The sequence below is a fragment of the Aulonocara sp. 'chitande type north' Nkhata Bay genome, linkage group LG23 (assembly GCF_057382095.1).
Source record: "Aulonocara sp. 'chitande type north' Nkhata Bay isolate Kocher_YH1m ecotype deep benthic linkage group LG23, A_spYH_male_GT1.1, whole genome shotgun sequence".
NCBI classification, from domain to species: domain Eukaryota; kingdom Metazoa; phylum Chordata; class Actinopteri; order Cichliformes; family Cichlidae; genus Aulonocara; species Aulonocara sp. 'chitande type north' Nkhata Bay.
The window spans coordinates 44,265,905-44,281,654 of NC_141365.1; the positions used below are offsets into that span (position 1 = coordinate 44,265,905).

The following is a 15,750-nucleotide window of genomic DNA, read 5'->3' on the forward strand; positions in this document are numbered from 1 at the left end:
AATGAGCGCGCAGGTTCACAGTAAGACCCACCCTTATCACGATGTCTTTTAAAAACTAAAATGGCGACAGAAACTTTTTTTTTTTAATTAAACTTTATTTACAAACAACAGTATAACATACAAGGCACCATAATTAATCCGATTATGTTACATCCTCGGTTGAGCATCAGAGGCGGAGCCAGATATTTGAAACACCCGGGGCTTAGCCCAAAGAGTAGTATGCATGTGGGATTTTTTTTTTTTTTTTGGGGGGGGGTAGAAATGACTAAAAGATTAATAGGCTCTGTTCAAAAAAGAATGACTTCATATAGGGAAAAATATATATCACATGTGCAGGACACCTTAAACGAGTTTTTTAATTAAGCAGCAAGGCAGAACAAGGTCAGGGCTGTATCAAGACACGAGGACTAAACCCCAATTCAACCAGACCCAGAACTGATCCAGAATTAAAACAGGACTACAACAGTTCAAAATCAGGACTACTTGGGACTTAACCAAGACAGAACCAGAATCAGAACTAGATGATAGTAGCACTAAAAACCATCATAGACCTGCACTACACTTGTTTTTTAATTCTACCAAAGTCCACTATTTAGATTGAGAAAAGTTTATATAATTATTTAGCCTTGTTGTGCAAACAAGCCTGCAGAACTTAATAAATACAGAATTTGAAAAATAACAAACCTAAAAAGAAACACTAGGTACGAGATACATGAGGACCTATGATACGCTGATACTTTTGGTAAACAACCATGTGACTAACATGCGTGTCTCACCTGCTCTTGTTCATCTGTTCTGTCCTCGTTCTCCTCTCTCTCCCTCTTTGTGCTGACAATCATCAAATATACAGTTGAAACCAGATATTTACTCTTCAGATAAAAACACTTTTTTAATTGTAACATCAAATCAGACAAAATGTTTATTTTTTTAGATTGATAAATATAAAAACATATTTGTTAACTTTAAGAGTAAAGAGAGAAACTATCTGTATTTCTTAATAGCAAATGGCACCAAATTGTATTCAAACTGAGCCACACTTATGGAGCTCCACAGTTCTTTTTCTGGTGTTTTGGTTGACATCTCTTGATGTTCCCATGTCACAGAAACAGGCTCTGTGTTTTGCCTTATATGCATCCACAGGTGTGTCACCAGTTTACTCACATGGACTCTACTAACCTATCAGAAGCTTCTTCAGCTCAGAATGGAATCGTCTGGAGTTTTCTTATTAATTAACAATAAACTTAGTGTATATGTACTCCTTAATATGATGAAAGTGATAATAAATAGACAGCTCTGTCTCTCTTTATTCTGACATTTAACTAATTCAAAAGATATTTCAATATTTATCTAAAACAAAAGTTTACTCTAAATTGATGTTGTACAGTAAAAATGTTTTATGTTTTCTCCCTAAAGTGTATGTAAATATCTGGTTACAAATGTGAATATCCTGCTGTGTACTGAAATCCCTCTTGTTTTGCATAGAAATATACTGAACAACATACAAAACATAATATATAAAATAACATCTACCTGAGTTTTTTCTTTGAAAGAACCCTCTAATGTCCATTCTTATATTTCAGTACATAACTGAAACCGATTTAGTCGGGAGGGTAAGAACTGAAAATATGAAATAAACACACGTAAGCTAAGACTCTCTAAAAAAAATAGCATTTGTTCGGCTTTTCATTTCGCCATTTGTTGATTCACTTGAAGAGCAAGTAACGTAATATTGGTCAAGTGATCAGTTTGATATCAATCTTTCGTGATGCACCGTCATATTTACATTATTTGTACAGTACGAATGATTTTCTTTGGTACCTGGTCAAACTTCAGCTCTCCTTAGTATGGCTGGCTGTGTTTCTCCAACAGCGCACTCACTGCTGGCAGCAGCTGCCCCGCCCCCTCGCTCAGTCGCTTAGTGCCTGAGCTCGGATCATACCAATATCAGGGGGGATTCACGCACAGTCGTAAATTCCCACAGTGTGCACTATGTGCTTCGAATATTGTGTGTACTTTTTGTTTTATACAGTTGTCAGCCAGGCATCTAACTATGAAAAATTACACTCCAAAAGACCCCGGGCTTCTGACAAAACAACCCGGGCTTAAGCCCAGTAAGCCACCCCCACGCTCCGCCCCTGTTGAGCATTATAGCAAAACAAACAAACAAAACGAACAAAAAAACAACAACAACAACAACAACAATAAGCACAAAGCTAAAAGAGTTAGCACAAAAAGAAAGAACAGTCATTGAAGGATTTGAACCAAAGGCAAAAAATAACGTGCAAAAAAAGGGCAGTCGTGATTATAAAATAGGGAGGTTTTTTTTTTTTAACATAGGTTAAACTCTTTAAATAAAACAACAAGTTTATGGGCTTTCTTGTTATTCACAAGTTTCAGCGATTTAGCCCAGAGTCTAAAGTCATTCAGCCATCTGTTTATACATGGTTTAGCTTTAAAGTATCTGCATTTGTGAAGAAAAAATTTTCCCATCGTAAAGAAAACTCCCTTAAAATATGGACAATAACAAACCTGCTAAATTCCTTCCAGAATCTCTGTGTAAAAGAACAGTACCAAAAAAGATGTGTCACAGTTTCTGGATGATCCCCACAGAAAGTACAATTAGTATTAATGTCCCTTTTAAATTTTACCATGTAGTGACTGGCTGGATAACATTTATGTAGAATTTTAAATGAGACTTCTTTCACCTTATTTACAATCAAATATTTATGGGGGACCATCCAGACTGTCTTCCACTTGATATCTGGAACATATCGGTTCCAATAAGATATTACATATGGGAGAGAGACGATATCTTCTTGGAATAAACTACGTATTCTCTTATTGCTGTTACCAAGTTCCTGTGAAAAGCAGATTTTTCCTATTGGTAACTCAGCTGGATCAGGGAGAGCATAGGTGTCAAACTCTGGCCCGCGGGCCAAATTTGGCCCGCAGCCTAATTACATTTGGCCCGCGAAGCCATACCAAATTATTATTAGAGCTGGCCTACTGGTATTATACAGCTAATATATATATTGTTTAGTATTAAGCTTTGCTTGTTCCATATTCAGTTTTTCAGAAAAACTTGTTTGAGTCCATAAGAAGAGATTCATTCTTAAATCTGGAGGAAGATTTTTTTTTCCAGTAAATATTAATGTTAGCCCGCGACCTTGTTCCAGTTTTGAATTTTGGCCCACTGTGTATTTGAGTTTGACACCCCTGAGGGAGAGTGACTGAGGTAGATATTGAGCTGTCAGTGTTTTTATATAATATTAAAGTCCCTGAGGGTATGGCACCAAGCACCATTGAGAATTCCTGAACACTGATTGGAAAATTATATAGTGCAATAAAGTCGTTGTAAGTAAGTAGTTGTCCCTCTTTATTAACCAGCTGAGCCACCAATAGGATCCCATTTTGGACCCAAGTTTCCAGGAAAAGTGATTTATTTTTCTATAAAATATCTCTGTTGTTCCAGATGAGGTATTTGTGAGGTGAGAAGTTGTGTTTATAAATGAGGGTCCACGCTAAGAGGACCTGCTTATGGAAGGATGAAAGCTTTACAGGGAGTTTCTCAACATTGTAATTACAATTTAAAACAAAATTAAAGCCACCAAAACAAGAGAAAATATAATGTGGTATAAAGTTCCAGATAGAGGTAGGGTTTTTAAGAAAATGTTTGGCCCAATTAATTTTGAAAGTGTTATTTAAAGTAGAAAAGTCTAAAACGTTAAGCCCACCTGATTCGTACTTATTCATCACAACAGTTTTTCTAATATAATGCGTACGGTTTTTCCATATAAAATTAAAGAGCATACAGTCAATATCTTTACTAATTTTCTTATCCAGATGTAAGGAGACAGCAGCATATGTTAATCGGGATATCCCTTCTGCTTTAGTAATTAACACTCTACCTTTCAAAGACAAGTCCCTTTGCAGCCACTGGTTGAACTTTTTTAGGGTTTTCTGTATAATTGGAGTGAAGTTTGAAGAGAATCTTGATTTTTGGTCTTTGGATATTAACAGTCCCAAGTATGTGACTTCTTGTTTAACAGAGATATTACAGATAGTATTTGCAGGGCAGTCTTTAAATGCTAGTAACTCACACTTTTTTAGATTTAGGCATAAACCAGAGGCCTCAGAGAAATCACTAATCACAGTAAGAGCTGGAGGGATTTGGTTTGCATTCTTCAAGAAGAGTGTGGTGTCATCGGCTAACTGGCTGATGACGAGCTCCTTATCAGCTATGGTGATTCCTTGTACAACACTGTTTGAAATATTAGTTGCAACAATTTGTGTACAAAGTAAAAATAAATATGGTGAAATAGGACATCCTTGGCGAATACCACGTTTCAGGTCAAATCTCGGGGTGGAGCCGTTAATCATTTTAATAGAACTATTGCCATTTGTGTATAAGGTTTTGACAGCTTTACAGAAAAACTTGCCAAAGCCAAATTTTTCCAAAGAGTGGAAAATAAATTGATGTTCAATTGTATCAAAAGCCTTATAAAAATCCAGGAAGAGAATGAAGCTATTGTCAGATACCAAATCAGAGTAATCAAGTAAATCCAAAACCAGTCTAATGTTATTAGAAATGTGTCTGTTTCTCATAAAGCCCGATTGTGTCTCATCAATAATTGTTTCCAAGACCTCTTTAATTCTGTTAGCAAGTATTAAAGCCATAACCTTATAGTCATTATTGAGCAGGGAGATGGGTCTCCAATTATCAATAAAGAGTAAGTCTTTGTTTGGTTTTGGAATAAGTGTTATGAGACCTTGAGTAAGAGAAGGAGGGAGGATGTTATTCTCTATACTTTCTGTAAAAACCTGCAGTAAAAATGGAGCCAGGAGATTAGAAAATGATTTATAAAACTCTGCAGTCAAACCATCTGTGCCGGGAGATTTATTGGCCTTAAGTGCAGAAATGGAATTACAAACTTCCTCCACAGTCAGAGGGCTGTCACAATAACTTCTATCTTCCACAACAATAGATTTTAGGTTTTTAATATTATTGAAAAATCCTGTTGAGACAGCCTCATTATATTTTGAGTTGTATAGTTTAGTATAGAATTCGGCACAGAAATGTGAAATTTCTCCAGGATTGTCAGAGACAATGCCATTAATATTTAGTTGATGAATAGAGTTTGTTTTTGATCTGTATTTTTCAAGTCTGAAAAAGTAAGCAGAATTTTGTTCGCCCTCCTCCAGCCACCTCTTCCTGGATCTTATGAAAGCACCCTCAGCCTTGAGTCGTTATAAACCGTCCAATTTATTTTGAAGTTCTAGTAAACTTAATTTATCTTCCTCTGAGATTTCTTCTGGAGACTTCTGGTAATAAGAGGCAATTCTGCTTATTACTTCTTGTTCTTCAGCTTTCCTTAATTTAGCAATTTGACTCCCATATCTTCTCAAGAATTTGCATGCTTCAAATTTAAAAAGTTCCCAATTGGTACAAAAGGACTTCTCTCTGTTAGCTTTGTTCCAATAATAAACAATTAATTTATTAATCTGCATGTTAACCATTTTATCTTTTAGTAAAGAATTATTTAACTTCCAATAAGAGAATTTATGAGGTATATTATCCAGTGTAAACATTCGGACGTTAATGTAAATTGCTCTATGATCAGTGAGGGGCGTGGCAAGTATATTAACAGTAATATTATCTTTATCAATACAGTCAGAAACAAGCCAAAAGTCAATACGTGATTGCCTGGATCCTGTCTTATTGCTCCAAGCAAAGAGTCTATCATCTGGAAATTTTTCTCTCCAAATATCCACAAGATTAAATTTTCCCATGAAATTTTTTAAGTTTGCACTGTATGAAGACTGCTGCCCTGGAGGCCACCTATCAACCGTATTGTCTAAAGCAATGTTAAAGTCTCCACCAATTAAGAGGACTGAATTTGGGTATTTGGAGAGCCAGAAATTAATTCTTTCTTCTAAGGAGTCAAGTAATTTATCATTTTCAGTTTTATTATTGTAACCATATATATTTACTGCAATGAAAGTACTGTTATTGTGTCTGATTAGTGAGCAGAGGTAGTGTCCTAAGGTGTCACAGTCAGAGTGTAACACATCTCCAGAAAAATAATTTTTAAGCGTGCCAACTCCAGCAGAACGCTCAGAGCCATGGGACAACCAGACTTCATTACCCCATTGTGATTTCCAAAAATTTGTATCAGCAGGTGTGGAATGACTCTCTTGGAAAAAGCAAAAATCTGTTTTAAATTGTTTGGCAAATAAAAACAAAGCTTTGCGTTTACATGTTTGTCTTAAACCCCTGGTATTAAGAGAAACAAATGAAAAAGACAAAGTTATTAGAAAAAAGAAAGAGAAAAAGTAAGTTCTAAACTTCTACAACTAAGAATAGATCTATAGGATAAGGGGACCGGGTGCTGCACAATTTAGGTAGTAGAACAGTAAAAACCCTGAGTGACTAAGCTTATAAAAATACAGTATTTAACTATCTGCTATGGTTTAAATATAGCTTTTTATAAATAAACACACTCTTCAACACAAAATAAAGCTTTAACCTGAGGGTGAAAATATCAAGTTCACCATGTAAACAAGCTTACAGAAATGTCATTTCGGAGACTGAATAAGCGTCTCTATGAAGGAGGGAAAACTTCTGATCCACTGATGAATCCTCGGCCTCCCACGAAATAAGCCGGCTTACCCTCCTTACGGGCTTTGTCTATCATCGGCCACAGTTTGTCACGACGTTCTCTGTCCTCCCTGGACAGATCTTCAGCGAACCTCAAATGATTGTCCTGCAGGTAGGAGGATGTTTTGGCTGCTTTCCATACAGCATCTCTGTAGATTCGGTAGGTGAACTGCACGATGATGCCTCTAGGTCTGGTGCTACCTTGTCGCTTGGCTCCGAGTCGGTGTACGGTGTCGATGACGTCAGGCAGCCTATGATTTTGTTCTGGCAGAACAGACTGGCATATCACAGTCACCTTTCCCCTTGCGTCTTCTTTCTCAGCCTCCCTGACTCCATGTAGTCTGAGATTCCACCTCCTGGAATATCTTTCCAACTCAGAGATTCTCTGTTGGCAGTTGTCCACTCGACCTTCCTCTTTAGTTACTTTTTTTTCCAAGTCGCAAACTTTCCCCTTCATATCTTTCATTTCCGCGCACACAAAATCAATCGTCTTTTTGAGACCCTCAATCTGGAGCGTATTCTCTTTCACCATGTTCGAGTTCTCTCTCACCATGCTCTCAATGTTATCAGACCTGGTGTTTATTAGTGCCGACAGACGAGAAATTATCTCATTTACATCAACTGGGTCAGAGTTGCTGCGTTCGTACATCACCTTCTTCGGAGCTGGCGATTTGAGAGGTGTAACAGGGAGAGGTGGGAACTCATCCACTTCTTCTTCGGCTAACGTGAGTGCCACCGTAGTAGCTGCGTAGTTATGGAAGCTATCCATTAGCACGTTGCTGGGCGTAGCACTCTCCTCGTTAGCATTCTCAGGCGCTATCTTAGACTTGGAACTTTCCAGTCCCCTTTTCGCTCCTTTCTGATTCGGCATTCTGCTGCTTCTTGCCCTATGATTGCTGCATCTTCTCTTATTTAGTGAATTGTTAGTGTTAGCAGCATAAAGTTGAGGTTTTACCGTTGTTCACGAACTTTCTGTGCAGAACTCGGTAGAGAGCGTCTACTCACTCCGCCATTTGGCACACCCCCGATCGGGTAGTGACAGTGTCCAAATTCATCGGCTGCATCCTCCCGAGGACCCGGCCTTCGCGGCGTACGTGGGCTGGGTCCTCAGAAGGTTGGATATGCTGGAAGTAAACAGCTGGGGAAATTGGACAGTCTAGCCTTCTGATTAGCGTCACCGCTGTCTCGGTGGAGTTTAATAAACTCGGCTGTCTGTTCCTTGCTATCTGCAATATAACAGGACACTGGAGTAAATTCTCGACCGTCTCATACTTCTGTTTAATCAGTTTTCTGTTTGATGTTTATTCAGCTGTGTAAAAACCAAGGAGGAACCCACCCGGGGGATTAATAAAGTTTTATTTTATCTAACCTAATCTAATAACTTTAATCTCAGCCAAACCGATTTACTCACGAACAAACAAAACACTGAAAAAAGCCAAACAATAACATTTTTAGGTTGTCTAAGTAAGTTATGCAGGCCCGTGCAGATGGGGGGGGGGGGGGGGGGGGGGCTGGAGGGGCTTGAGCACCCGCCCCTTTCCTGATGGGTGCCCAAAGTGCCCTTTTGTTGAGGCAACTTTTAAAAGACATTTTTTTTTTAAATTTATTTTTATGTGTGTGTGCGTGCGGAGTCCTGTCTGTGCCCCTCAACAATAATATTTAACTATTAATCACAGTTTTGCTAAATAAAAGGATCTGGCTTGCATCAGTCACATGATCACATTTAACCAATGATCGCCCTTGATGGCAGAACGCGCTGGTTACGAGCCGGGAACGAGCTCACAAAGAGCACGCGCATTTTTTGCGGTCCGGAGCTGTAAGAGAAACACAAGTTAACTCAGAGACACAGACTGATGCGACAAACCCAGTAAGTAGGTGTACAGCGTACACTGTAGTGTGTAGCACACAGGAGTATTGGCTTATTACGTACACGTTGGTAAGTTGTCTTGTGGCAATTTGACGAACTGAAACAAACGAGCGTGCTGTGTGTGCAACAGCGTGACAAACATTACCTGTCCTTTTATTAACTGCACATGTAGTGCTGGTCATAGCTGCTAGCTCACTGGGTAAGGCTGTCATAGGTCTGTAGCTCTGTCACCGTTTTAGGGAACATATTTAGTTTTAAAGTAAGTTACAGAGCATTTCCTGCCTTTCTGGGGGGATTATATTTCACTAAAAACCGATCTAATATACATGTCCACATAATTATGCATTATTATAATATTTTAAAAAACACACGCTGTATTTTAAAGAACATACTTTAAGAAGCAGATTATATTAGATTTATATTTTAAATAAGACAAAATTTGGATTTTACAGCAGCAAAATTATTGTATCTCTACAGTTTAAAAATGTAATAAGCTTTGCCCCTGCACAGAGTGGATAGTGAAACAAATGCAATCATCATAAATACATTATTTCATATTTATTACTTCCCCCTCCTCATTGCTTTATTATTGTAGCTCTAGTAATAAATAATAATGTAAGGATTCTGGATCAGCACCATGATGCCCATAGTATATACAGTATTCTGAAGAAGGTCTAAAATGTCACTGTGTGTGCGTGCATGTGCTTGTTTTATGTATATGGATTTTTTTAAATTATTACTCATGATATAACATTGTCCAGACATGGCTGGTAAGGACATGAGGAGGAAACAGTAGGAGCTGTGTGAGGCTACTAAAGGCAGTGCTATAACATTTTTCTCTCATCATTTTATTATAGATTAAGTGCAAGAGTTGTTAGGTGTGGATAATTAGATTATAGTTTATTGCAATAGCAAGTTGTGCCTTGTTCTCAGATGGACAGCAAGTGGAGAGTGATATATGAAATGATGGGATGGAAGGAAGAAGAGAAGCAAAGAGTGATTCACAGGCAGAGCCTAATTTATTTCTCACAGTTTTTTGTTGCCTTATGGTTCCAAGCGCTGTCACCAATCTTTGCATTTTGTTATTATCTCATGACACTTGTTTAATCAGCTACCATCTCTCCTGTGGACTTTTTAATGTCTACAGTCTCAGATCAACACAGCCCTGCCCTTCAGCACTATCAGCAGCAGGAGCAGCAGAAACACCTCAACAGCAACATTGTACCCATCAGGTAAAACATCGACTACGTTTGCTTTGCCTTGTCGCCACCTCACAACAGTGATATAGTATGATGCAATCCCATATTAGATTGTTGATGAATGTGTGTTGTTGTTATTCAGCCTGGTTCAATGTGCCCCTTTTTAACTTTGAGCACCCGCCCCTTTAAACGTCTCTGCACGGCCCTGGACTTATATATCACCTTTAACCTGAGTAGCGAAAGTCCGCGGTGATCTGAAAATGATGTGCCGGGAGTTGTGCCGTTCTCGGTGGCTTCAGTGACCCTCGAGCTCCCGGCTGGCTATAGTGCTGGTGGGTAGCAGACGTCTCCGAAAACGTCGAAGCACTTTTGCAAATATGCGGTATCTTGATAAACCGAGCAGATATTTGATGTTTACACAGCTACTTTCTCGCCTGAAAATATGTTAAAAGTTTATTTTGTGACCCAGAAAGATTAGTATGAGTAATTTTAAAACTTAGTAGCGGCCGCCAAATTGAGGAACTGGATTTGGTGGTCATGAAAATGGCATTAAACAAGTCCCCAGGGACAGATGGACTCACTACTAATTTTTATCAATTCTTCTGGAAGGACCTAAGAACTTTATTGTTTGATGCATTAAAGGAATCGATAGAGAAAAAAAGAACTGATGCCGAGCATGAAACAAGCGCTGATAACCCTGATCCCTAAATCGGGTAAGGATAAAAGAATTTTAGACAATTTAAGACCCATCACCTTAAACACTGACTATAAGATCCTGTCTGGAGCTGTAGCTGAGAGGCTAAAGAAAGGCATCTCAAACATTATCAGTGAAACACAATCAGGTTTTTTGAAAGGAAGACTAATTCATAACAATATTGGGCTGGTTTTGGACCTCCTTGAGTACAGTGAAATAATCCAAGATGTCACGGTCCTGAGTCTGTGGACTCAGTGTTTTTCTGTTTGTATTAGTTATCTTTGATTTCATGATGTGTTTTGATTCTCTTGGGTTTGATTTTTGTCGCTAGTATTCCTAACTCCCTAGGTCCTTGGCATTTCTTGTGTTCTCCTTCTTAGGTCGTGGTTCTGTGTTACTTCTGTTAGTATACAGTCATCTCTGTCAGTGTGTCTCTTGTTCTGTCACTGTATCCCCTAGTTTAGTCCACGTCTGTTCAGTTTCCTGTTTTACTTTGAAAGTCTGTGTACTATGTCAATGTGTTGAGTTTTGCCGCCCCTTGTCTTGTCATGTCTGATGAGTCCCAGCTGTGTTCTCCTCCTGTTTCACATTCCCTAATCACCTCAGTATGTATTTAAGCCCTGTGTTTTTCTCTGCCAGTTGTTGCGTCCTCCACGTTTGTTGTGTGTGTATTCGTTGTCGTCTACCTTCAGCATCTCCAGTCTAGTTAGTTTAAGTTGTTGTTTATGTATCGCCAAGGGTGACTCACCAGCAAATAAAGCTGTCGTTTAAGTTAATGTTTTTTCTCTGAGTCCTGCACGTGGGTCCAGCCACTGACAGCCACACAACTCATCGTGACACAAGAGAGAGGATACATCCTGTTCTTGGATTTTTACAAAGCATTTGACTCAGTTGAACATACGTTCATATTAAAAACTCTGCAGTCTTTTGGTTTTGGACAGGAATTTATCAATGTTATAGAGATGCTATATAATGACATTAACAGCTCTGTTTTGCTAGAACATGGTACATGTTCAAGGTTTGAGGTTAATAGAGGGATAAGGCAGGGATGTAGCAGCTCACCACTTCTGTTCATCATGGTTGCTGAGCTGTTGTCTATTTTGATTAAAAACAGTCACATTGAGGGGTTAACTGTGATGGGTGAACAGATAATAATCAGTCAGCTCGCAGATGATACCACCCTGTTTCTAAAAAATGAGGACCAGATTCCTTTAGCCTTACAGGTGATCAACCACTTCTCCAAAGCTTCTGGCCTACAGCTGAATATTAATGAATAAGAAATTCTAGCTCTGCATGAGTGTCCCCTGCAAGCAATAGATAATATACAGATCAAAAAAGAGGTTAAGTATCTGGGCATTGTAATTTGCAAGGATAAGACATCAACAGAAAATAAGAATATCTGTGCCAATATAGAAAAGTGTAAGTCAATTTTAAACAGGTGGCTGCAAAGGGACATAACTCTGTTTGGGAGAATCTTGCTAACCAAAATGGACAGTCTGTCCAGACTAATCTATCCAGCCTTTTCTCTGCCCATATCTCCAAAACTAATTAAATCTATAAATAATCTTAATTTTAGGTTCATATGGAGGAACAAATGTCATTATATAAAGAAAAATGATATGATTAAGAATTATGAAGAGGGTGGGGCTAATGCCATTGACTTTGATGTTATGAATGGTGTACTAAAACTGAAATGGTTAAGATCTTTCATTAGGAACAAAAATTCCTTTTGGAACATTATTCCCAATGTGATTTTTGGCAAAATGGGTGGAATAGACTTTTTGTTACGTTGTGACTTTGATTGCAGTTCGTTACCTGTTAAACTCTCAGCTTTCCATCAGCAGGTCCTTCTCTACTGGAAGATCTAAAGGGATTTGGGCTGTAGCTCATTTTACGGATGATAATGGGGTCTTATTAAAACATGAGACGTTTTGTGAGAAATTTGATGTAAGATGTACTGCTAACAGATATAAATCCCTAGTGAAAGCCATCCCAGTCCCTTTGAGATCAATGATAAAAGAAGATATTGTGCAGTCTAAAATTTCTCCTGGACTGAGGCAGCTCTGCATAGCTGGAGCTGAATTTGGTGACAGCAGGTTTACAAACAAAGTGATCAGGAATATTTTGATCAACGACATTTGCCCTAATCCGGTTAAAAGAAATTATATCCTTAAAGAATTTGAGACCATGGAGGTTAAGGCGATAAGAAAAAAGTATATTTCACTTCCTCTTTCCCCTAAAGTAAAAGAGGTTCACTTTAAAATCATTAATGAGGTTTATCCAACCAATGAATTCTTAAGACGGAAATTTAACTTAGATGTGAACGCCTGCACATTTTGTGAAAATGATATTGAAAGTCTGGATCACTTGTTTTTCTACTGTGAATCAGTGCACTCCTTCTGGACTGACATGTGGAGCTGGCTACAGTCCAGGAGAATTCAGTTACCACATTTGACGGTGACAGTAATAAAATTTGGAATACTTGCTGAGAATGCAGATTTTGACCTGTTGATTAGGACGATTTTGTTAATGGGCAAATTTTTTCTTCACAAATGCAGATACTTTAAAGCTAAACCATGTATAAACAGAAGGCTGAATGACTTTAGACTCTGGGCTAAATTGCTGAAACTTGTGAATAACAAGAAAGCTCATAAACTTGTTGTTTTATTTAAAGAGTTTAACCTATGTTAAAAAAAAAAGAAACCTCCCTATTTTATAATCATGACTGCCATTTTTTGCTCATGGTATTTTTTGCCTTTGGTTCAAATCCTTCAAAATACATACAAAATCAGTATTGATACTGACGTAAATTAATAGAAATAGAGATGGACCGATACGTAATATCGCATTGGTCCATCTCTATTTCCCTTTCTGGATTAAGTAAGGTTGTAAAAGCAGCTCGATGTACAACCTGTTCTTTGGATCCTCTACCAGCCTGGGCTATAAAGGAACTGTGGTCAGCATTAGGACCCTACAACCTGTTTCTTTTAAATACTTCATTGAGTCTTTCCTGAATGTTTTAAATCAGCTGTGGTAGTACCAATCTTGAAAAAGCCTGGACTGGATGTTGACATGGTCGCAAATAGGGCAGGGTATCGTCACTGATTTCTAGAATCGATTTGATTCCGATTCACAAGGTCCTGAATCAATTCGATCCACGATTCGATTCAATTCGATTTGAATCTGGGAAATTTTGCCTCAGACAGTCAGAAATATTATAATTCAGATCAGTACATTTACATATTTTTGTATCTATAAAAAGGAAGCTGACACTCGCAAGACTTTATCAAAGGTGTGAGCATCACAGCAGAGGCCTTTGTGTCAAAGTAGCTGAAGATAAAACAGAAAAACATGAAGGTGGTTTTATAAAAATATTCTACAGTAGATCAAAAACGAAAGAAAACCATTAATCGACATATGAACATTACCTCTGAAGTTACAGCGGTTTTATGACAGACACAGTGTTTTGCAATTTGCATAATTTTAAAAAGTTTAAATTTGTTCAGAAGCCTGTTGAACGGCAGAAATTAGGTTTTCTTTTCGGAAGTAAGTAAAAGGAAAAAAAACAGCGGCCGACAGCGCTGTAAACAACTGTAGACTTGTGCGTAACAAGCAAGCGAATAATGCAGAAAACAGATTTTTAGACAGGAAACTGTGTGTGAGAGAGAGAGAGAGAGAGAGAGAGAGAGCTGTGCATGACGTGTGATTTTTATCCTGGTGGAAGCAAAACAGCAAAAGTCAGAGTGAGTTCATGACGATGTTTATGTGAAGCGTAGTTTGGATCTTCTTTTGCTGCTGGTTCAGTCAATATTGTTTGGAGAGAGATAAAACTAACAGCTTTAGAATCAGCGTAAAAAGGACGTAAACACAAAGCTCGGAGCCGCCGAAACATCAGAATCAGCGAGCTGTCAGCTTTCAGCCCCGACCGTGTCCGTGCCATCGGGTGAGAAAGGCGACATCTCACTGATTCTGATGCGTCGGCGGCTCTGAGCTTTGTGTTTACGTCTTTGTGCAGAATCCGTGTTCCTGCTCTCATTTACTGTTTCAGCTGTTTGGTGGTTGTTAAAGTTTTGTGAGGTTTAACCTGAGATTCTGGCGTTGGTGCAAAATGCAGCTGCTCGCATTTTAACAAGAACTGGGAAATTTGAGCACATTACCCCTGTTCTGAGATCTCTTCACTGGCTACCTTGTCAGGTTCGAGCAGATTTTAAGGTCCTGCTGCTCACCTACAAGGCTTTAAACGGATTGGCACCTTCATACCTCTCCGACCTTTTACACCTTTATGTTCCATCTCGTGCTCTCCGATCTCAGGACTCTGGTCTTCTAAAAGTTCTTAGAGCCAGAAAAAAGACAATTGGAGAGCTTTTTCTTTTCATGCCCCGTTTCTGTGGAACAACCTCCCACAAGATATTCGGCAGGCTGCTCTGTGGAGGTTTTTAAAACCAAGTTGAAGACACATTTGTTCACCCGATCCTACATGTCTTAATTCTATGGCTTTTAGTTTTTACATTTTTATTGTTTTTAACTTGTATTGTGTCTTTTACCTGTATTGCTATGTATCGCTTTTATTTTATTTATCTCTTTAGTTGTACAGCACTTTGTTTGAAAGCGCTTTATAAATAAAGTTATTATTATTATTATTATTACAAGGTCCACGTTTACGGGAACATCTGCCACAGATATGGGAGAATATTTGATTTCTATTGTAGACAGAAGCCACGGGTGTGTTCAGTCAAAGGTTTAGAATAAACTTTGGTCTATAAATGTGTTTCATGATTTATTTTTAACTCCAACTGCTTATTTGTACTATGCTTTCATTTCAGAGTGCAATGAGAAATAAAAAGGATATTTTCAATAAAACTGTCACGATCCTGGGTCTGTGACTCAGTGTTTTCTGTTTTGTATTGTTAATCTTTGATTTCATGATGTATCTTTGTTTATTCTTACGTTTTGGTTCTGTGTTTTGTTGTACCTCTAAGTTCAGTCTTTGTATTTCCTGCTTTGTTGTGAAGGTCCGTGTCTCATGTCAGTGTGTTTAGTTTGCGTTTCCTCTGTCTCGTCTTGTCAATCACTTCCAGCTGTGTCCTCCTTCTGTGTCTCATTCCCTCGTTATCCCTCTGTGTATTTAAGCCTTGTGTTTGCCTCTGTTAGTTGCTGGTTTGTCTGTGTATCTGTCAGGGTCCTGGGTCTCCTGATCTAGTGGTTTCAGTTCTTTGTGATTTTTGTGTTATGTCAGTTTAGTTTGTGAGTTATTCTATGCTTCCTAGGTTTTGATTCCCTGTCCCCCTTGTTTCTCTGTGCACTCTGTTCTGTGTTTAGTCTTCTCTGTCCA

The 15,750-nt window shown here is 38.4% G+C and overlaps 1 protein-coding gene across 1 annotated transcript in view; it reads left to right on the plus strand.

The window, feature by feature from the left end:
- Positions 1-15,750, plus strand: part of LOC147302712 (NACHT, LRR and PYD domains-containing protein 12-like) — a 172,991-nt gene that overhangs the window by 138,125 nt on the left and 19,116 nt on the right. The gene's annotated exons all lie outside the window — the stretch shown is intronic.